The sequence below is a fragment of the Phacochoerus africanus genome, chromosome 15 (genome assembly GCF_016906955.1).
Source record: "Phacochoerus africanus isolate WHEZ1 chromosome 15, ROS_Pafr_v1, whole genome shotgun sequence".
In the NCBI taxonomy this organism is placed as follows: Eukaryota; Metazoa; Chordata; class Mammalia; order Artiodactyla; family Suidae; genus Phacochoerus; species Phacochoerus africanus.
Genome location: NC_062558.1, coordinates 106,680,939 through 106,704,988, shown reverse-complemented (window position 1 = coordinate 106,704,988; position 24,050 = coordinate 106,680,939). Strand labels below are relative to the sequence as shown.

General features: G+C 39.1%; 1 pseudogene; it reads right to left on the bottom strand.

Moving 5' to 3' along the window:
* LOC125116650 (cytochrome P450 2C42-like) overlaps positions 1-23,547 on the bottom strand; it is a 34,533-nt pseudogene extending 10,986 nt beyond the window's left edge.
* Positions 23,548-24,050: the final 503 nt, after the last annotated feature.

Below are 24,050 nucleotides of genomic sequence, written 5' to 3'. Positions count from 1 at the left end.
TCACAGTCTCTTTCCAACATCTCCTCTGAAGTCACCCTGCCCACCATGGTGCTCATCATACCTGTGACATCTGGGTGCTTGAGCAGCAGGAGGAGCCCATGTCTCAGAGTGGTGCTCACTGTCTCTGTCCCAGCTGCAAACAAGTCAGCAATAGTGACCGTCAAGCTTTCCAGTGTATATTCTGATTGGTGATTGTGCTTCTCCTAGGAGTGATTTCATTTGGAAAAATTACAAAGCATGGGAAAAAAGCAGGTAAACAGGGACCCTGAATAGCTAAAAAATTAGCTGACATAAATCATCCCTGAGGAAGCCCAGACACTGGAATGACTAGATAAAAACTTGGAGATCCATGTCTTAAATATGCTTGGGGAGCAGAAGAAAACCATGGATAAGAACTAAAGAGTATCAGAAAAGTGTATGAACAAGTGCAGAATGAGAAAAGTCTTATAAAAGGAGCCAAAGAGAAATCGCCAAAGAAGATATAAAAATGAGTAACAGCACATGAAAACATGGTCACTACCAGTGTTCATTCGGGAAATGCAAATTAAGCTACAAGGAGATACCTCTTCACATTAACTAATGACAAGAAATTAGAAAGTAACTATGGGGAATTATGTGGAAAAATAGGAAATCTTTAGATGGCTGGTGGGATTATAGATGCTGCAGTCTCTGTAGAAAAGTCTGGCTGTTTCTCAAAATGTTAGGTATAAAATGACCATAATCTCACCAATTCCACTCCCAGGAATATACCCAACATAAATGAAAACATACCCATGAGGAAACTCGCATGCAAGTTTGTAGCAACATCTCTCACATGACCCAAAGGAAATGACCCAAAAGAATGATGTTGGTAGCAACATCATTCATACGGCCCAAAGGAAAAAACAGCACAAATGTACACCAATACAGAGAACGCACACTAAATTATGGTATGAACTTAAAACTGAACACTATTCAGCCATAAAAGAGAAAAACAGAGTACTGATACCAACTACAACTTAGATAAGCCTCCAAAACATGACACTAGGTGAAAGAAGCCCAGAAACAAGAGGGGCAATGCTAGAGTTCCTTTATATGATAATACCATAACAAGCAAATCCGTAGAGACATAGAGTAGGTTAAAGGTTAACATAAGAGGGAGTGGAGTGAAAGAGGAATGAGCATTTGATGGATACAGGATATTGCTGCAAAGTGATAGGAAAGTTTTGAAATAAATGAACTAGTTGTCACACAACTTTGTGAATGCACTAAATACCACTAAAGTACACACTTTAAAATGGTTAACTATATGGGTATGTGAATTTCAACTCTTTTGTTTTGTTTTGTTTTATTGTTTTCTGTTTGTGGCTGCACCTGCAGCATATGTTAGTTCCCGGGTTAGGAGTCACATTGGAGCTGCAGCTGTGGCCTATACCACAGCCACAGGAAAACCGAATCAGAGCTACATCTATGACCAATGCCGCAGCCTGCAGTAATGCCAAATACTTACCCTCTGAGCAAGGCCAGGGATTGAACTCACATCTTCATGGACACTATGCTGGGTTCCTAACCCACCAACCCAGGAAGGGAACACTTTCACCTCAATTTTTAAATGCCATTACTCCATAAATTGATCCAGATTTCCACAATCTCTATCAAAATCAGTACTGATTCCTTTGCATAAATTATCAAGTTTACCTATAATTCATCTGGAAATTCAAGAAACTCAGACTAGACAAAACAATCTGGAAAAATAACAACAAAATTAGAGGACTCACACTTCTCAAATTTCCAAGTAAACTAGATGAGATCCTTCTGTGTACCATGGGGTACTATGTCTGGTCACTTAGGATGCAGCATGATAATATGAGAAAAAACATTGTATACATATATGTGTAACCGAGTCACCATGCTGTACAGTAGGAAAAAAAAATAATGTATTGGGGAAATTTAAGAAAATAAATAAAAATTAAAAACTTAAAAAAACAAACTACAAAGCTAGTAATTAATACTAAAAGATATGCTATTGATATAACTATTGACATTCTTTAATGATTTTAATTTTATAGTTGGTTTACAAGATTCTGTCAATTTCTACTGTACAGCCAAATGTCCCAGTCCCACATATTATATACATTCTTTTTCTCACACGATGCTCCACCATGTTTCATCACAAGTGACAAGGTATAGTTCCTCGTGCTATACAGCAGGATCTCATTGCTTATCTACTCCAAATGCAACAGTTTGCATCTATTAACCCCAGATTCCCAGTCCTTCCCACTCCCTCCCCCTCCCCCTTGACAACCACAAGTCTGTTCTCCAAGTCCATGAGTTTCTTCTCTGTGGATAGATTCATTTGTGCCATATATTAGATTCCAGAGATAAGTGATATCATATGGTATTTGTTTTCTCTTTATGACTTACTTCACTTAGTATGGGAGTCTCTAGTTCCATCCATGTTGCTGCAAATGGCATTACTGTGTTCTTCTTTATGGCTGAGCAGTATTCCACTGTGTGTGTGTGTGTGTGTGTGTGTGTGTGTGTACACAACATCTTCATAATCCCTTCATCTGTTGATGGACATTTAGGTTGTTTCCATGTCTTGGCTATTGTGAATAGTGCTGCAGTAAACATGTGGGTGCATGTGTCTTTGTCAAGGAAAGTTTTAGGATATATGCCCAAAAGTGGGATTGCTGGATCATACGAGAGTTCTATACTTAGTTTCCTGAGGTATTTCCATGCTGTTTTCCATAGTGGTTGTACCAATTCACATTCCCACCAATAGTGCCAGAGGGTTCCCTTTTCCCCACACCCTCTCCAGCATTTATTATTTGTGGACTTATTCATGACGGCCATTCTGACCGGTGTGAGGTGGTACCTCATAGCAGGTTTGATTTGCTATTCTCTAAAAATCAGGGATGTTGAGCATTTTTTCATGTGCCTGTTGGCCTTCTGTATATCTTCTTTGGAGAAATGTCTATTGAGGTCTCTTGACCACTTTTCAATTGGGATGTTGGGTTTTTTTGCTGTTGAGTTGTATAAGTTGTGTATATATTTTAGAGATTAACCCCTTGTCAGCTGTATCATTTGAAACTATTTTCTCCCATTAAATAGGTTGTCTTTTTTTTTTTATGGTTTCGTTTGCTACGCAAAAGTTGTCTGTTTGATTAGGCCCCATTGGTTTATTTTTGCCATCCTTTCTGTTACCTTGGGAGTCTGACCTAAGAAAACACTTGTATGGTTGATGTCAGAGAATATTTTGCCTAAGTTCTCTTCTAGGAGTTCATTGGTATCTTAGGTTTAAGTTTTTAAGCTATTTTGAGTTTATTTTTGTGCATGGTGTGAGAGTGTGTTCCAGTTTCACTGATTTACATGCAGCTGTCCAGGTATCCCAGAACCACTTGCTGCAGAAACTCTCTTCTTCCCATTTTATATTCTTGCCTCCTTTGTTGAAGATCAATTGATTGTATGTGTCTGGGTTTATTTCTGAGTTCTCCATTCTATCCCATTGGTCTGTAGATCTGTTTTGGTACCAGGACCATACTATCTTGATTATTGTGGCTTTGTAATATTGCCTGAGGTCTGGGGGAGCCTGCTGCTTGGTTTTTCTTTCTCAGGAATGCTTGGTATAAGTACTGACATTTAGATTACTGGAATAGGTGTCAGGTTACAGGAATAAACCCTCAAATTTTTAACCTATTGATTTTTGACAAATGGTGCCAAGATGACTCATGTGTGAAGAACAGTCTTTTCAGTAAATGGTGCAGGATCCATGCTCTCAGACATGTATCTTCAACTCCCTATCGATGCCAATTCACTTTACGCTCAATTAAGGCTTCTCTCTTCCATCCACCTCCTCTTCTCCATCATATGCCCATGTATACAGTGTTATACATACAGCCTTCACCCATCTGAAATGCCCTCCCTTGTCTTTCAATGCAAATATATTAATATTTATTTCCAACCACTGGCCATGCAGGAAGCCTAGACATATTAAGCCATTCTTTTGCATTCTCTCTCTCGCCACCTCACTTTTTTTAATTTTTTTCTTTTCTTTTTTTTTTTTTTTTTTTGCTTTTTAGGGACACAACTGTGGCATATGGAAGTCCTCAGGCTAGGGTCGAATCAGAGCTGAAGCTACCAGCCTACCCCACAGCCACAGCCACAGCGGATCCAAACAGCGTCTGCAACCTACTCCATGGCTCAGGGCAACACTGGATCCTTCACCCACTGAGCAAGGCCAGGGGTTGAACCTGTATCCTCATGGATTCTAGCTGGACTTGTAACCTGCTGAGCCACAGGAGAACTCCTCTGTGTCTCTTACAGTGTGTGCAATGATCATGCCCATCTTCATACTACAGCCATAATTTTGAATTTTCTAACTGATTTCTAATTGTTTACATGCTACCTGACATGTCATTCTGCCTCTCCTTAAGTAGATTATGAGTATCTACAGAGTAGAAGCAATACCTTCAACTGATTTAATCATTAAATATTATCTCTTTCATAATGCTTCCTGTAGATCCATGAACACAACAGTATGCATTCATGCATACTTAAGATGCTTGTCAGCATCACAAGCTAGCCCACTGAAACATCCCTGATAAATACAAAACTAAACAATGAACCACAAAATGCACAAGCAGTCAAATAACTGAGCTGTCATTAACATGGTACCTGCTCCATCTTGATCAGGAAAAAATCAGTAAAAGTCCCGAGGGTTGTTAATGCCCAGGGATGCTTGGTGTTCTCTGGTTTTCTCCAAAGTGTAACTTCTCATTTGAGCAAAATTTTTAAGGAATGTGTTGTAACTTCCTGGGAAATAATCAAGGAGAACAGGAAATATATTGCAGACCTGCAAGAGAAAGCAAGAGTCTATTAAATAAAGAACACTTCAGGCAGACTTAAACACTATATGCTCAGCCTGGTGAATAACTCTGTTAAAGTATCAATATAACATGGTCTTTGTAGTGAGGGGAATATTTATTTCACAATACACAATTTTCTATGCTGACAGATATTTAAGGGAGAAAATGAGGACCAGGGATCAAAGATAATTATCATTTCCTATACTCGATGTTTATAGTATGAGAGCATTTATATATAAAACTTTTCTTATTTTTACAGCAATTTTTGCCTACAGTCATGAAACATGGGATGGCATGAAATACAATAATTCCCATTTGTAGATGACAGTAGACTTTAAAGGAGTTAAGGCAAATTGACATAGAGCACAGAGATGGTCCCTGATGTTTAGTACCTTCAAGCATAAAATCAGTATTTTACAACTGAGGGGGTCCAAAAGATACCATGAAACACAACTCAAATTTTCATGTATTAAGTAGCCATACACCAGAGCAATTTAGTGATGTCTCTAAGATCACACCATCATCCTTTAGGCAGAGTGCAAAACATGTCAGCTTAGTCCAGGGTACAATTGAGATGTTTGTTTATAGCTCCTCCACCCCCCCCCCCAAAAAAAATTTATTCTCTCATCCTCAACGCAATTACCTCATCAGTTAGGATGCCAACCGAAGCCTCAAACTCTCCTGATTTAGTCAGGGCGCCCTGGCAGCACTCTCCCTCTAGAAGGAGACAGTCTCTTCCTTCCGAAATGCAGATGTTTCTACCAAGGAATGTGCTGAAGAAGGCATTAAATGGTGATTGGTGACGAGACGTGTGGGTAATGGAAGCCGTTACAGAAGGACCAAGAATTCCTTCTATTGCTGTGGTCATGTTTTGGGGAAGTTGCCAGAGTACTTTATGGAAACTGGGCTTTGGAATTTAGAGGAAAAACCACTGGACCAGGGGCAATAGGATAGAAATGCAGTGCTGTACTCTGGGCATGTATTTTCCTGTCTATCATTAGAGGCCTCAGCCAAATGTGTTCTCCATGGTGCTGAGCTCTGGGCAGGATGGTGATCACACATTCACTTCACAGCTTGGTGCATAGAGAGATTTGGACTTCGTGGAGAAAAGAGCACAAATGGCTCTTTGAGAAGCAAGGATCTTGGCCTCCCCTGCCTCCATGGAGAGTTCAGAATCCTGAGGTTTTCCTTCACTTTTTCCATTAGGTTTAGAAAAGTCTGATCTTTATAATCAAAGCAGTTCTGGTAAATAATGGAACTGATCACATTGCAGGGAGCACAGCTCAGGATAAAAGTGGGATCACAGGGTGAAGCTGAAGAATCAGAAACAATTGAAACACACCATTAAAACATACACATGAAACACACTGTCTTTGAGATAACAAGTAATGATGATGTTAGAAAAAATTTCAATCTCTTTCCTACAAATTCCCTTCAAAACAAATATTCCACATGCACAAAATCAATACGCTGTTTTTATCTTCATCTGAAAAGACCCTTTTAACCTAGCTAGGTATACCATGTTTTTTAGAAAAATATTCAGTTCACAACCACTGCCTCTACTTGTACTCTTTTCACACAAGGTTACTGTTAATTTGAAAATATAAAGAACGCATTTTCAAATGCCATTTTCATATCATTTAATAATTAAAATTTTAAGTGCTGAATAGCATCTGTCTGCAAAGCTGTAGAAAATTAAGCATTGATACATAAATAAAGAGAATATTTAGAGACCTCAAAATCAAGACTCTTGTAGAATCAGCAGAGGAAAAACGAAGGAGAGAGAGATGGTACATGAATTCATGTATTTGGAAAGAATAAAGGGAAGTATCCATGTTGTTTGAGAAGTAAGACTAGTAACACAACAATTACCATAAACTGGATTTTTGTCTAAAGTAAAAATGATGTAAAATTTTTATTTCAAATGTAAACTCCAGGTAAGTGAAACAAAAAAGGTAAATTGATGAACATGGTTCTTTTATTTTTTCATTTCAATGTTTAAAAATATTTACCTTCTTAAAAAAAATAAAAAATTTAAAATATTTCCTTTCTTAAGCAAATGTCCATCATTTCCAATAACCACAGAAATACATTTATTTGATTAATTGGGCAAAGCTGCCTTATGTGAACTTCTGGGTACCATTAGGCATAACCATCAAGAGAATACTATGGTTTAATACATTTGAATTTTTGCATCCTTTAAATCAAGTTTTTCATATTTCCTGCAAAGAAATTACACTAGAGGAAAACCTGTCCTTTTTTCTAGGAGGGCTATGAAATAAAACTGGTGTTATCAAATCATCAGTGAAACATATTGAGATCCAATTATTATATTGAGATCCAATATTCACATCTATAGACATAATTAAGGATTACTTAAATCAACCACACAATGGCAACGTCACCTTAGAGAGATGGTGGATAGGCAGTCCCAGCCCTTATTCTCCCATAGAAGCACTGGTTTAGCAATGATATTTGGACTAAAATTTCTCTATGAGATTTCCAGAATCCTTTAAGAAGTCATTGTAATATAGGCAAGCTCAAAGCTGAAAAAAATGATAAAGTTGATAAGAACAGCAATTTCCCTTTACACGCATCACCATCTCCCTCAATCTGGAAAACCTCAATTCTGGAAGAGTGCCCATTCTTACCACTCCTATTCAACACAGTATTATAAGTCCTAGCCAGAGGAAGTCCACAAGGAAAGTAAAAGGTATCCAAAGGAAAAGGTTTCAAAAAAATCTGTTTGCAGATGCAATGATCTTACACATAAAAGACTCTAAACATGCCCCCCAAATTTAAAACTAATCAGTGAAAACAACAAAGTTGCATGATATAAAATCACCCAACAGGAGTTCCCATTGTGGCCCAGAGGTAACCAACCTGACTAGTATCCATAAGGACACAGGTTCAGTTGCTGCCTCTGCTCAGGGAGTTAAGAATCACGCATTGCTGCAAGCTGTGGTGTAGGTCACAGATGAGGCTCAGATCTGGCATTGCTGTGGCCATGGAATAAGCTGGCAGCTGCAGCTCCAATTTGTCTCCTAGCCTGGGAACATCCATATGCCATGAGTACGACCCTAAAAAGAAAAAAGAAAAAAAAAATACACATACAAAAATCATCTGTGTTTCTATATTACCAAGAAACTCCATGAAAAAAATCCCATTTTAAAAAGCAACAAAAACAATACTTAGGAATAAATTTAACCAAAGATGTAAAAGCTCTGAACATTTCTCTCTCATAAGATCTTAATGAAATAAAAAAGACACAAACAAATGGAAAGATATACAGTCCTCACAGACCAGGATTAGTACGCTTAATAGGTCCTTATTACTAAAAGCCATCTATAGAGTCAATATGATTTATATCAAAATTCTAATAGCTTTTAAAAACAGAAATATAAAAACAATCCTAAAATACCTATGGAACCACAAAAGGCCCCAGATACCCAAAGAAGTCCTGAACATGAAGAAAAAAGCTGAATGCATTAAACTTTCTGGTTTCAAATAAAATTCCAGAGCTAAAAAATCAAAACAGCAGTGTATTGGCATAGAAGCAGACATAGAGACCAAGACACAGAATTGAGAGCCCAGAAATAAACTTGCATATGAACTATCAACTAATACTTGAGAAGGGAGTCAAGAATACTCACTGGCAAAAGGATAATCTTGTCAAGATGTGTTATCCTGTCTAGAGCAGCCTGCTTTGTGGCCTTAAACAAGCATTGTACCCCTGTTTAATCACTAAGGAAGAGAATGTATTTTAAAATTAAAATGAGTGGGAGGGACTGGGAGTTTGGGGTGAGTAGGTGCAAACTATTGCATTTGGAATGAATAAGCAACGAGGTCCTGCTGTACAGCACAGGGAACTATATCTAAGCACTTGTGATGAAACATGATGGAGGACAGTGTGAAAACAAGAATGTATATAAAAGTATAACCAGGTCACTTTGCTGTATAGCAGGAATTGACAGAAACCTGTCAATCAACTGTAATAAAAATTTTTAAAAAATAAAATTGAAATGGAGTAACTGGGTTTTATGATTTCAAAATGGGGCTGATGGCCTTTGTGGAGATGGTTTAAACACATTACCGCATTACTAAGAACTTGAATTTTCTAAAGTTTATCAGACTCAGGTTTATCAGACCACTGGGCCTTCTCAACACAATATCTACTAGCAGCTACTGCCTGCAACTATGGGCTCAAGGTCGACCCTTACAACTATGCAATCATTTCAGACTCAAAACCAATCCTTCCTTAACAAATATCCTTACTTCATGCCATCTTCTGTTCTAATTCTTGACAAACAACTTACATGGTTTTGTGGGTTTTGTTTTTACAAACCCTCCCCCATTTTGTACCTGGCCAAACACAATTCAAATGCTTCTTAAATCTGTCTCCCCCAGCTAATAGTCCTCAGTTTGGCTCAAATAAAACTGTTTTCTATTCCACTTACTGATTACTTCCATTCATGAATAGATGACACATACATATGACATTTTACATAGAGTCGACCCTTGAAAATATGGGGGTTAAGGGCACCAACTTCCTGCACAACTTTAGAGTCAGTCCTCCAAAACCACAATTTCAATCAACCAGAGGTCATACACTACTGCAGAACATATGTATTTTTAAAAATTCACATCTAAGTGATCCCACAGTTCAAACCCATATTATTCAAATGTTAAAGAGATATACTGCACACAATGGAATATTATTCAGCCATGACAAAGAAGGAAATCCTTACATTTATAACAACATGGATGGATCTTGAGCATATTATGCTAAGAGAAATATGCCAAAGGGAAAAAGATAAAGTGTGTAATCTCACTTACATGTGGAATCTAAAAAAGCCAAACTTGGAGTTCCCATGTGGCTTAGTGGGTTAAGGATCCAGCATTATCAATGCTGCAGCTTGGGTCGCTGCTGTGGTGTGGGTTTGATTCCCTGGCCCGGGTACTTCCACATGCTGCAGGCAAGCCATCCCCCCCTGAAAAAAAAGCCAATCTCCTAGAAACAGAGAGTAGAAGTGTGGTAACCAGGGGCTAAGGAATATGGAAAATGGAGAGGTATTGGTCAAACAATACAAATTTTCAGTTAGAAGTGAAAAAGGTCTAAGGGGCTAATGCAGAGTTCTCTTTAAAGTTAACATTACTGTTAATCATATACCCGAAAGGTGCTAAAGGAATCTATTGTAAATGTTCTCCAAAGAAATGTTAATTATATGACCTGAAGGGAGTGTTAGACAATGCTATTGTGGCAATCATATTGCAATATTAGGTATATCAAATCAACATATTTTACATCTTAAATCTACACAATGCTATATATCCATTATAGCTCAGTAAAGCTGAGGGTAAAATCCTGAGTGTAGATTACCTACTTTCAAGAAAGGTGATGGGTTATTTCCACCTGGATATGCAGGTATAATTCCAGCCACAATGTAGGGAAAATGGGTGGGTCCTGCCAAAAACTGCATCTATAGTTCACCCTTGTCCTTTAGCTGACTGTGATTTTCCTGGGGCTATATGAAAGAATTTATCAATTATCAACAATGGAGAGCAATGCAAAATAATTCTTGTCTCTAAACAGAGAGTAGAAGCTCCCTATTCTTTTTTTATAATGATTTTTATTTTTTCTATTATAGTTGGTTTACCGTGTCCTGTCAATGTTCTACTGTACAGCAAAGGGACCCAGTCACACATGTATATATGTATATACATTCTTTTTCTCACATTATCCTCCATCACGCTCCATCATAAGTGACTATATAATAGTTACCAGTGCTGTACAGCAGGATCTCATTGCCCATCCATTCCAAAGCAATACTTTGCATCTGTTAACCCCAGACTCCCAGTCCAAATCCCACTCCCTTCCCCTCTCCCCTGTCAACCACAAATCTATTCTCCAAGTACATGAGTTTCCTTCTGTGGAAAGGAAAGAGCCATATGATAGATTCCAGATAGAAGTCACACCATATGGCATTTGTCTTTCTCCCTTTGACTTACCTCACTTAGTATGAGAGTCTCTAGTTCCATCCATGTCGATGCAAATGGCATTACTTTCTTCTTTTTCATGGCTGAGTGGTATTCCATTGTTTATAGATACCACATCTTCTTAATGTGGTCATCTGTGGATGGCAAGGTCTCTGTTCTATCCAGTAGATGTTCACATGACTGTCCTAGCTAGTTTTTCTTTGTTTGAACATTCATGTCAGTAGTCCTATAGATAAGTATACACATTTTTACCCTTCTTCTCCTATGAACTGGTAGTAACACCTTATTACAAATAGACGCAAATGACTTCCTCATTAATGAATTAAAAAATATCTTTAGCTTTGTTCATTTTTTCTAAAGTAGAAGAAGAAATCCAAATGGCCAACAGGTATAAGAAAAAAAGCTCAACATCACTAATCATATTTTGTGCTGGTTTCAGTCTAGCAACAATCATTGCTATGCTTAGACCAGACTTTGTGATTCTTAAAATGACTGCAAGAAGCCCTTCAGCAATAACCATCCAGAAACTTTGAAAAATATATGCTTATTTTTTATAAGAGCTGGAAATGGGCAACACACCTGGGGACAGACTGTAAGATTGTTAAGCGGAGAGAGATGGCTCCCAATTGGGCCTGGGTTTCTGTTCTCAATGGAGTAAAGTGTCAAGGCCCAGGGTTCTGAGGGCACATTGCTGATGAATTTAAAAGATATAAGCAGGAAACTAAATCACTAGAAGAGAAAAAAAACAAGCAATGCAAACTATCAGTAACTGAAATCAACCAAGAACAAAGGAGCCTCGGTTGGGGGAGCTATTTATCTAGTCCTGTGGCTGGCATGTACTTATTTGAGATTGACATTTTTGGAAGAGATGCTATTTGAAATTGTTGCCTTGGCAATAAAAGATTACATCAGGCACTTGCATTACATAAAAGAAAAATAAATATAGCTATCTGGGTTTACACTTCACATTAGAAAATGCAAATCAAAAGCAATGAGAGTTGGAGTTCCCTGGTGGCCTAACAGTTAAGAATCTGGCATTCTCACTGCTGTGCCTCAGGGTCAATCCCTGGCCCTGGAACATATGCATGCCACAGGCATGGCAAAAAAAAAAAAATTACTTAGGTATCACCTCACATGGGTTAGGATGACCATTATCAAGTAGAAAGAAAGAAAGTGGCAGCAAACAGGATGGAGGTAGGAAGAAAGAAAGCAAGGAAGAAAATAACAAGTTTTGGAGAGGGAGAGGACAAACTGAACTCTTGCATACAGTTGGTAGAATGTCAAATGGTTCACTATGAAAAGCACTAAACCAGTTCCTCAAAAAATTAAAAGAGAATTACCATATTGCCAAGAAATCACACTTCTGAGGGCTTCCTGTGATTTTTTGTTGGGTTTTTTTTTTGTGTGTGTCTTTTTAAGGCCACATCCATAACATATGGTGTTGCAAGACATGTTTCCTTGAAAACTCCATCTTGTCCTTCTTTACTTTATCCCATCTTCTTGTCTTACTTTATCCCATCTTCCTGCTTTGAAAAACAGTCACAGTGCTGGTAAATGACTTAAGCTTAAGAGCAAAGACCTAAAGGCATAAGTGACTTAAGCTTAAGAACTGTTATGTGCCTAGAGGTCAGAGTAAGAGCTTAACCCTTTACCACCTAAGTGGCTTTCTAAATACTAAAAAGAACTTATATAATAGTAAACAAACCCTGTATCATCCACCCATAGCCACTCCTCACTTGATCTCATCTAAAGAGGACAATAAAAGCAGTGTGGTTTCTTGAGGCAGGGCGCTCTTGGTCCCTGAGACCTTGAGTTCCCTGGCTCCCACCTTTACTTAAGATAAATGTCTCTGTGTCTTGTTTTATGTTAACTATTTTTTCCTTAAGTTCCACAGCACCCGTTCTTCAGCCCCATCCTGCTGAGCTGGCCCCAGCAATATGGAATTTTCCAGGCTAGGGTCTGAATTGGAGCCATAGCAACTCCAGGATCAAGCTGCATCTGTGACCTATGCCACAGTTTGCAGCAACACCAGATCTGTATCCCACTGAGTGAGGCCAGGGATGGAACTCACATCCTCATGGATGCTACTCTGGTTCTTAACCCACTGAAACACAACAGGAACTCCCACACTTCTGAGTTTTTATCTGAAGAGCTGAATGAGGATCTCAAAGAGATATTTGCACTCCTGTGCTGACAACAGCCAAGAGATGGAAACAACCTAAATGTCCATCAGTGATTAATAATTAATGGAAATGTGGAAGAGATAAGCCAACAGGGTAGAGCAGAGGAGCCTAAGCTCACCTGCGATAATGGACAAAACAAAAATTACAATTATTAGTGAACAGCCATCAGTGAAAAAGACCAGAGCCTACCAGAAAACATCTTCTACAACTAAAGATATAAACAAGGAACCACAAAGAGATGGGTCCATGAGGCAGAACCTTCAAGTCACACTTATTGTTTACTATGACCCTGGTATAGTGAAATTCCATACACACATGTGGATGACCCACAAAGAGCAGAATCATTACAATTGCAGCAGTTCTCCCAAAGGAGTGACATATCCGAGCCCCACATCAGGCTTGCCAGCCCAGCAGCTCTGAGACATGAATACAAGCCCCTAGAATGTTTGGATTTGAAGGCCAGGGAGGCTTACTTTCAGAAGTCCCAGAGGGTGGAAGGAAATAAAAACTCCACTCTTAAAGGACACACATAAATTATCAAATGCTCTCTGGGATGCAGGGCACAGACAGCAATTTGAAAGGAGCCTGGGTCAGACCTACTCATTGATATTAGAGAGACTCTTGAAAAGGCAGGAGGTATCTGGAGATCACCCTGGAAACAAAGATACCAGCCACAGCCATTTCTCAGAGTTCCTTCTCCTCATAGACACTGGTGCTGTCAAGTACCACTTTGGAATCCTCCTTCTAGCTTATTAGGATCAGGGCCCAGCCCTGCCCTTCTCAACAACCCATAGGCACCAACACTGGGATGCCTCAGGCCAAGCAACTACTGAGTGAGAACATAGGCCCACCCATCAGCATAGAGTTGGCCTGAAGGCTTTCTGAACCCCACAGCACTGATGGACACAGAAGGCCCAGAACACAGCCCCACAGACCCTTGCACAGACACTAGGCTCAAGACCCTGAGGGCCCAGTTGCCAGAACCCCAGGACACAGCTCAGCACACCAGTGCCTAGGCACTAGTCCCAGAAACTGTGGCCCTGCCCACCAGGAAGACTGCTCTAGTCTCTTGAGCCTCAGGACCAACCTTACCCACCAGCATGTAGATACCAGCTCAAGGACCTTGACAGACCCACAGCTTGCACAACAGAAATCTGGCATCTGTGCTGGGACCAGCTGAGCTGCAACCCCACCACACAGTGAGCCTGCTCTAGCCTTGGGACCAGCCTCACACACCATAAGCAGACACAAGTCATAGGACAACCACAGCCCCACAGCCTACAGAGACACACATGCAAACTGAGAATGACAGGATGGAAAATGGTCATCAATGGAAATGGAAATCAAAGGAAAATTGGTGTACCAATACTAATATCAAACAAAATAGACTTTTAAAGGAGGAAAGTGATAAGGAAAAAAGGTCATTACATAATCATCAAGGATGAATTCAAGGAGAAAACAGAATAACTGTAAATATATATGCACTCAACACAGGAGTGCCTAAATCCATAAGGAAAACATTAACAGACATCAATGGGGAAAATTACAATAACACAGTCAGAGTAAAGGATTTCAATACCTCCCCTACATCAATGGGCAGATGATCCAGACAGGAAATGAAAAAGAAAACACTAGCTTTAAATGATGCATGAAACCAGATGGACTTAATAGACATACATAGAACATTCCATCCAAAAGGACCAGAATACATATTCTTTTCAAGTGTACATGGACCATTCTCCAGAGTAGATCACATGCTAGGCCACAAAACAAGCATCAAAATTTAAGAAAATCAAAATAATATCAAGCATCTTTTCCTACCATAACATTATGGGAGCAGATCAATATTGGAAAAAAACTGCAAAAAAAAAAAAACCCACAGGAATACATGGAGGCTAAACAATATGGTACTCAACAACAAATGGATCACTGAGGAAATCAAAGAGGAAATCAAAAAATACCTGAAGAAAAATGAAAAAACAAAAGACAATGAACCAAAATCTATGGGATACAGAAAGAGCAGTTCTAAGAGACAAGTTTACAGCAACACAAGTTTAGCTCAGGAAACAAGAATAATCTCAAATAAACAACCTAACCTTACCCTTAAAGGAACTCATAAAAGAAGAGCAAACCAAACACCAAAGTTAGTAGAAGGAAAGAAGTCAGAGATCAGAGAAGAATTAAAGAGAAAGAGGCTTAAAAATAGTAGACAAATCAAGGAAGTTAAGAGCTAATTCTTTGAAAAGATCAACAAAATAGGTAAATATGTAGCCAGATTTATAAAGAAAAAAAGGTAGATGTCCCAATTCAGTAAAATCAAAAATAAAAAGGAGAAGTTACAACCAACACCATAGAAATACAAAGGACCATAAGAGGTTAGTATAAATAATTACATTGCCAAAAAAAAAAAATCAACAACTAAGAAGAAATGGGCGAATCCTTAGAAACTGACCAATGCCCAAGAATGTACCAGGAAGGAACTGAAAATAGGAATAGATAAATTACCAGTGATGAACTCGAATCAATAATAAAAAAAAAAAAATGTCCAAAAACATAATAGTCCAGAATCAGACAGCTTCATAGGTGAATTCTACCCAACATCTAGAGAAGAGTTAAGAGTTAATACCTGTCCTCAAATTATTCCAGAAATTTCAGAGGAACAAATGATCCTCTACTCATTCTAGGAGCCAAACATCACCACTGATACCACATCACACAAAGATAGCACAAAAAAAGAAATGTACAGGCCAATGTCACTGATGAATACAGATGTAAAAAGCCTCCACAAAATATTAGCAAACTGGATCCAACCATACAGTGAAAGGATCACACACCATATGACCCAGTGGTATGTATCTCAGGGATACAGGAAAGGTTCCATATCTGCAAATCGGTCAATGTGATATACCACATCAACACACCGAAGGGTTAAAACCATAAGATTATCTCAAGAGATGCAGAAAAAGCTTTTGACAAAATTCAACAGAGATTCATCATAAAAAACTCTCCACAAAGCAGGTGCAGAGGGAACATCACTCCGCACAATAAAGTCCAGAGCTAACATCGTGGTCAATGGTGAGGAGTTCCTTCTGTGGCACAGTGGGTTAAGACTCCAACTCAACAGCAGGACTGGCTACAGAGGACTGGGTTAGAGCCACAGCCCAGTGCAGAGGGTGAAAGGATCCAGCATGCCACAGCTCCGACATAGGTCACAGCTACAGCTCACATTCAATCTCTGGCCCAGGCATTTCCATATGCCATGAGTGCAGCCATAAAAATAAATAATGGTGCAAAGTTGAAAGTGGTTCCCCTAAGACCAGGTACAAAACAAGTAAGCCCCCTCTATCAACAGAGTATTGGCAGTCCTGACCATAGCAATCAGACAAGAAAAAAACTAAAGGAACCCAAATTTGAAAGGAAGAGGTAAAACAGATTGAACTGTTTGAAATTCACATGACACTAGACCCAGAAAAGCCGAAAGATGCTACCCAAACCTATCAGAAATCATCAATGAATCCAGTAAAGCTGCAGGATACAAAATTAACAAACATATTTCAGTTGCATTTCTCTACACTAAAAACAATCAGAAAGAGAGTAAAAAATAATCATCCCACTTCGAATCACATCAAAAAGAAGAAAATATCTAGAAATAAAATTATCTAAGGAGGTAAAAGATGTGTAATTGGACAGTTCCCGTTGTGGCTCGGTGGTAATGAACCCAACTGGTATCCATGAGGATGCAGGTTTGATCCCTGGCCCCACTTGGCAGGCTCAGGATCTGGCATTGCCATGAGCTGTGGTATAGGTTGCAGATGAGGCTCAGATCCTACACTGCTGTGGCTGTGGTGTAGGCCAGCAGTTGCAGCTCCCATTCAACCCCGAGCATGGGAACTTCCATAGGCTGTGGGTGAAGACCTAAAAAAACCAAACCAAAACAACAACAAAAAAGACAGATACTTGGAAAACTATAAGACACTGTTGAAAGAAACTGAAGATGACACAAACAGAGGGAAAGATGTACTTTGTTCATAGACTGTTAAAGTGACCATAAAACCAATGCAGCCTACCAATTCAATGTAATCCCTATGAAATACCAATGGCATTTTTCACACAATGAGAACTAAGAATTGTAACAATTCATGTGGAAACACAAAAGACACCAGAAAGCCAAAACACTCTTGAGAAGGAAGAACAGAGCTGGAGGTATCATGCGCCTTGACTTCACACTATACACTAAAAAGCCACAGCAATCAAAACAGTATGCAACTGGCACAAAAACAGACACATGGATCCATGGAACAGAATGGAGAGCACAGAAATAAACCCACACACCTATAGTCAATTAATCTATGACCAAGGAAGCCAGAATATACAATAGTGAGAAAACAGTCTCTTCAATAGGTGGTGCTGGGAAAATGAAACAGCTATATGTAAAACAATAAAGTTGGAACATTTCCTCAGAGTGCATACAAACATAAACTCAAAACAAATTAAAGACCTAAATATAAGGCTGCAAACCATGAAACTCCTAGACGAAAACGTAAGTGTAACACTGTTTGACAAATCACATAGAAATATTTGGGGGGAATCTGTTTCCTAGGCAAAGGAAACAAAAGCAAAACTAAACAAATGGGACCTAATTAAACTTAAAAGCTTTGCACAGCAAAGGAAGTCATCAACAAAAAGAAAAGACAACCTTCAGAATAGGAGAAAATATTTGCAAATGATGTGACCGATAAAGGGTTAATTTCCAAAATAAGTTTTATACATATATATATAAAATATAAATACATAATATCCAAAATATATATATAGCTCTTATAACTCCATAACAAAAATACAAACCCAATTCAATTAAAAAACAGGCAGAAGACTTGAATAGACATTTTTCCAAAGAAGACACGCAAATGGCTACTAGGCATATGAAAAGATTCTCAACATTGATAATCATCAGAGAAATGCAAATCCAAACCACAATGAGATATCACCTCACACCTGTCAAAGTGGCTGTCGTGAAAAGACCACACATAACAAATGTTGGAGAGGATGTCATATACTATTGGTGGGAATGTACAGTGGTACAACTACTGTGGAAAACAGGATGGAGTTTCCCCCAAAAAGGAAAAACAGATCTATAATCCATCAATTCCACTGCTGGGTATACATCTAAAGAAAGGAAACACACTAATCGGAAGAGATATATGAACCCCATTTTTCATAGCATCATTTACAATAGTCAAGATACAGAAGCAACACAAGTTGGGCTCAACAACAAGATGGGAACCTGAGCACTCAAGCCAAAACTTGTCCAGAAGTTACTTTTGCTTCATATTAATGCTAAAATCCCCCCCTAAGAAAAGGAAACCCTCCTGCACTGTTGGTGGGAATGTAAGCTGGTACAACCACTCTGGAGATCAGCATGAAGATACCCTAGAAGTCTATACAGAGAACTACCATATGACCCAGCAATCCCACTCTTGGGCATATATCCAGACAAAACTTTCCTTAAAAAAGACACATGCACCAGCATGTTCACTGCAGCTCTATTCACAATAGCCAAGACATGGAAATAACCCAAATGTCCATCGACAGAGGACTGGATTAGGAAGATATGGTATGTATACACAATGGAATACTACTCAGACATAAAAAGAACAAAATAATGCCATCTGCAGCAACATGGATGGAACCAGAGACTCTCATCCTGAGTGAAGTCAGTCAGAAAGAGAGAGACAAATACCATACGGTATCACTTATCTCTGGAATCTAATCTAATGCACAAATGAACCTTTCTACAGAAAAGAAATTCATGGACTTGCCGAATAGACTTGTGGTTGCCAAGGGAGAGGGGGAAGGAGTGGGGTGGTTGGGGAGCTTGTGGTTAATAGATACAAACTATTGCCTTTGGAATGGATTAGCAATGAGATCCTGCTGTGTAGCACTGGGAACCATGTCTAGTCACTTATGAAGGAAAATGATAATGTGTAAAAACAGAATGTGTACATGTATGTGTAACTGGGTCACCATGCTGTACAGTAGAAAAAAAATGTATTGGGGAAATAACTATTAACATAATAATTAATAAAAAGTTTTAATTAAAAAAATAAAAAATAAAAGCCCTCCCTGGTGAGAGCTTAACACGCAATATATGAAGAAGCATCTTCCCAAACTGTGCTTATGTGAGATTATGCCCCCTCTTTCCATATAATAACAATACTTTCTTGCTTGAAGATCCATCCCCTGCCCTAACAAAACAACTAATCTTTCCTTGCTCAGGGTGCCACAGCATTGAGAAATGACTCCCTGTGGTCTCCTTGCTTGCTGCAAATAAAAACTTCGCCTTGTGTAACAATTCATCTTGGTGTCGTCTCTGATTAAAAACTCACCAAAAAGTGAACTCCATCTGGTTTGGTAACAGAGTGACAGTTCAGTGGGTAACGAGGGCACCATGCAAGATGAAAAGTTCTAGAGATCTGTTATACAACAGTGGGATTATAGTTACCAATACTCAACACAGTAGTGTTCGCTTAAGAGTTTGTTTAGATGGCAGATCTCATGTGTTTTTTTACTACAAATTTTCTGAAAGTGTTGGGAACAAATGGTAGGTCAGAGAATAAAAGAAACATGTAGAGTTTGTGGCTTCTATGCTACACTCTTAAGCATTCCTGGGCTCAAAGTCTTTTTTAATTTTATTTTTATTTACTTTTTTAATCTTTTTAGGGCTACACCTGCAGAATATGGAGGTTCCCAGGCTAGGGGTCAAATCAGAGCTATAGCCTCTGGCCTACACCACAGCCACAGCAACACAAGATCCGAGCCACATCTGCAACCTACACCACAGCTCATGGCAACACTGGATGCCTAACCCACTGAGTTGGGCCAGGGATCAAACCTGTGTCCTCATGGATGCTAGTCAGATTAATTTCTGCTGAGCCATGATAGGAACTCCCTCAAAGTCTTAAAAAAACTTCTATTTTACAAGGATGGATAGAAGGTAATCTGGAAAGTCTTGGATACATTTTTATGTGATTCAAAGGGAAAATGTGATTTTCTGTCTTTCATTTCACTTAATGTAGAATAAAGAATTTTAACCCGGTATAATTTGTAACAAAAGTGGAGATCAGAGTCATTGCAACACTAAGTAATAGGAGGTAAATAATTACCGCACATTTGTTAAAAAATCCAAAAAAGATGGGGCAAAGTTTGCAAACAGTAAAGAGAGTCAAAGTCCACTTAGAGGAAACAGGAGAAGCCGGCATTAATAATGCTGAAATCTAGTTAAATAAAACATTTTATAACTTGGTATTTTGCAGACTTGTAACATAATAAAGTGGAGTTCCCGTCATGGCGCAGTGTTTAACAAATCTGACTAGGAACCATGAGGTTGCGTGTTCGGTCCCTGCCCTTGCTCAGTGGGTTAAAGATCCGGCGATGCTGTGAGCTGTGGTGTAGATTGCAAACCCAACTCGGATTCTGCATTGCTATAGCTCTGGCTTAGGCCGGTGGCTACAGCTCTGACTCAACCCCTAGCCTGGGAACCTCCATATGCCACAGGAGCGGCTCAAGAAATGGCCAAAAGACAAAAATAAAAAATAAATAGAAAAGAAAAAATATATGTCAATATAGAGAGTAGAGATTAACAACAAATAATGACTGCTGATATTTTTAAATAGTGTTGCCTTTGTAGAGAAATCATAATTTATGAGAATTTCAGTAAGATATCCCTAAATGGTCAAAACAGAGATGGGGTTACTCTTGACCAGAACTGTATGCCTAGCCTCATGTAAGTAACTCTCTGACATGTCTGTGAGGCCGAACATGTAAATACAGTCCAATTAAGTAAACACACAGCACTTGTTTCATGCTCTGTAAGGATGTGATGAGGTCATTCCCACCCTGTCTGCTTAACCAGTATTCCCTGGGGAAATGTTCTGGAATAGATCATCACATTTACATTATAGGAAAAACATTGTTCTCTAACTCTTTCAGGAAATGTCTCAAACTATAATTTGTGAATCCTGGATTGAAAACACACAAAAGTCAGGGTAAAGTATGATTAAGTGACCCTTGTACCCACACAGTGTGCACCATCAGGGGTGGACACACACGAGAAGCATAGATACTCAAAAGCCCCCTTGGCTCTGCTTCACACGCTCCCTCCTCCACACGAGGGCTGACAACCACAGCCTATATGGAAGATGTGGCTGCCCCTGAAATGTTTCCAAGGACGTCACAGGAGAGAGCGAGCATCTGTTAAGGTCACAGTTACAGAGCATAGACTCACCCACCATTGGTTCTTCTCAACTCCTCCACAAGGCAGAGGGCTTCCTCTTGAACTCCGTCCTCAATGCTCCTCTTCCCCATCCCCAAGTTCCACAGCATCATGAGGGAGAAGCACCAGATCTGCTTCCATCTCTTTCCATTGCTGAACATGATTCCTACCAGGAAGGGAACCAAACAAGGGAAGGCCTAGGCCATGAGGAGTGAGCTGACACTTGGAAGCCTCGCAGAAGGACTGAGCTCTGCTGGGAGCCTCTTCACATACCTCTCTTTCACCCACTCCAATCTTATTACCAATGCCAAACATGTGCACATGCACACTCACCAAGGCCTTTCCTAGATTTTTCACACACTGGGTTACTGGCTCATCCAGAAAACTCCTCTCCAAGATGAATCAGGGCTTCTTTCACTGCTTCATATCCACAGAACACCACCACTGGCTTCATGCCAAAATACAGAGTGTATGCGGGGCCATAGGCTTTTGAGAGCTGGGAATGGAGATGCATGTAAGAGCAAAAGAAGTCAATATCTGATCATATATTGGGCCTGATGCAGAATGTATTATCAGCCTACTGTTATGTCTTTATTCTGCCACATATAGCCTAAAATATTTCTGAATTTAATACATAAATATGATGATGATGATGATGATGATTATAGCTCCGGCTTATAGATGTCCTGTGATGTGCCAGGCAATTGGTACAAACTGCAATTAATCCCCATATGAGCACCTTCAGCGAGTTCATTTGCCCCACATAAATTAGGGGCAATCCTTTGGTCAAGGAGTTACAACTAATATCCAACATCCCATGGATACTATATAGAGGATTCAAATCTGAAACTCTTATTCAACCTCTGATCCTTGAACAAAATATCAATCCTTAAAGCCTGTCTTTGAAGAAACACTGGGATGACCGCATCAGAATCATCTATGGAGCACTCCCCATGAGAATTCTGATTTCTTAGCCCTATGAGGGATATCACAATTATTTTTTTATTGAAGCACAGTTGATTTACTATATTGTGTTAGTTTAAGGTGTACAACAAACTGATCGAGTTATATATAATTTCTTCAGATTCTTTTCTATTACAGGTAACTACAAGCAAGATATTGACTATATTACAATTCTTTATTTAAAAAATAAATTCAGGAGTTCCCGTCATGGTGCAGTGGTTAACGAAACCGACTAGGAACCATGAGGTTGCAGGTTCGGTCCCTGCCCTTGCTCACTGGGTTAACGATCTGGCGTTGCCGTGAGCTGTGGTGTAGGTTGCAGATGCGGCTCGGATCCCGTGTTGCTGTGGCTCTGGTGTAGGCCAGTGGCTACAGCTCTGATTCGACCCCTAGCCTGGGAACCTCCATATGCCGCAGGAGCGGCCCAAAGAAATAGCAAAAAGACAAACAAAATAAAAATAAATAAAAATTAAAAAATAAATTCAGACAATTCTAATGCCCAGCTTAGTTTTAGATCTGATGGTATTACTAACACAGAAAGAGAGCAAGCATCATATAGGCAGGTCCTGGACATGCAGCATCCTCATGAAAGAACAATATCTTCCATCCTGCAGCATTCATAGGGTATAGACAGCAGCTTCCTACAGAATCCAGATGAATGCTGTTATCATGAATTAACATAGGCATGATTAGCTTTTCCAGAAAAGTTCTATTTTCATGGCCATCTGAACAAAACACACAGCTTATGTAAGTTATAGAGTACATAACATCTACAAGTAAATGTCTTATCACAAACTTCGTCACCAACCATTTACCTCCAGCCCCAAATCATAGCAACTTGCTGTGGAACAAAGGGAAGCAATACTCCCTCCTTTTCCAACTTTATCATTTGGATTCTACCACACAGACCTAAGCATCTCTCTACTCACAAAACACACTATTTTGTTTCTCCATCTATGACAATGACAGAGCTAAAAAAGCAAGAGGAATATCAAAATCTATAGAAATAATTTGACCTATTTTAACAGCATGCCCCTGGAAATATACATTATTTTTTAAATTGGCCTTAATTTATTTACCCTTTCTAAGACACTCAAGGAGCATTAAAAACTGCTTACATTGCTTATGTATTTGCTGATGGCCTTAACATCTAACTGTAGGATATTTCCAAGAATTGGGAGAGGAGTGGGGCCAAGTGGAGGTTCCCTTTCCCAGAGCTCTGATTCCAGAGTGACAGGAGAAGCAGACAGAAAAGACCAAGCACCAGGACTACAGCCAGATCCATGATGCCCTCTCTTCTTACTTAAACCACTGTGAGCCTGAAATCTAAAGCTTTTATACCAATTGCTGTTAATTCAACTCATGCCTCTCTGAAGTATTAAAGACACCAATCAGTTACATCCACTTTGCACACTGTTCTAAGGTCACTCTGCCCACTGATAAAAAATAACCTGTCATTTAGCCTTGCTTTCTCTGTAGCCAATGTTGATTTAATCATAGCCAGTTGGGACACAAATACTGGTTTGTTTGTTTTTTTAAAAAAGGGGGGGTTCACTGCGCAGCCAGGATTGAGAATCACAGAAATAATTTGATGCCACAAAAGGCTCATAACTGTAGATTCAAATCAATAACCACTTGGGAATGTATCACATTGAGGACAACCAATGTACACCATACTTTTTTATTTTAAAAAATGTTTATCTTGTAACGTGATATCTAACACTAGGATACTTTCACCTTGAAAATGAAAGATTTTAAACTATTTTCATGTACTGTGCTAACATTACC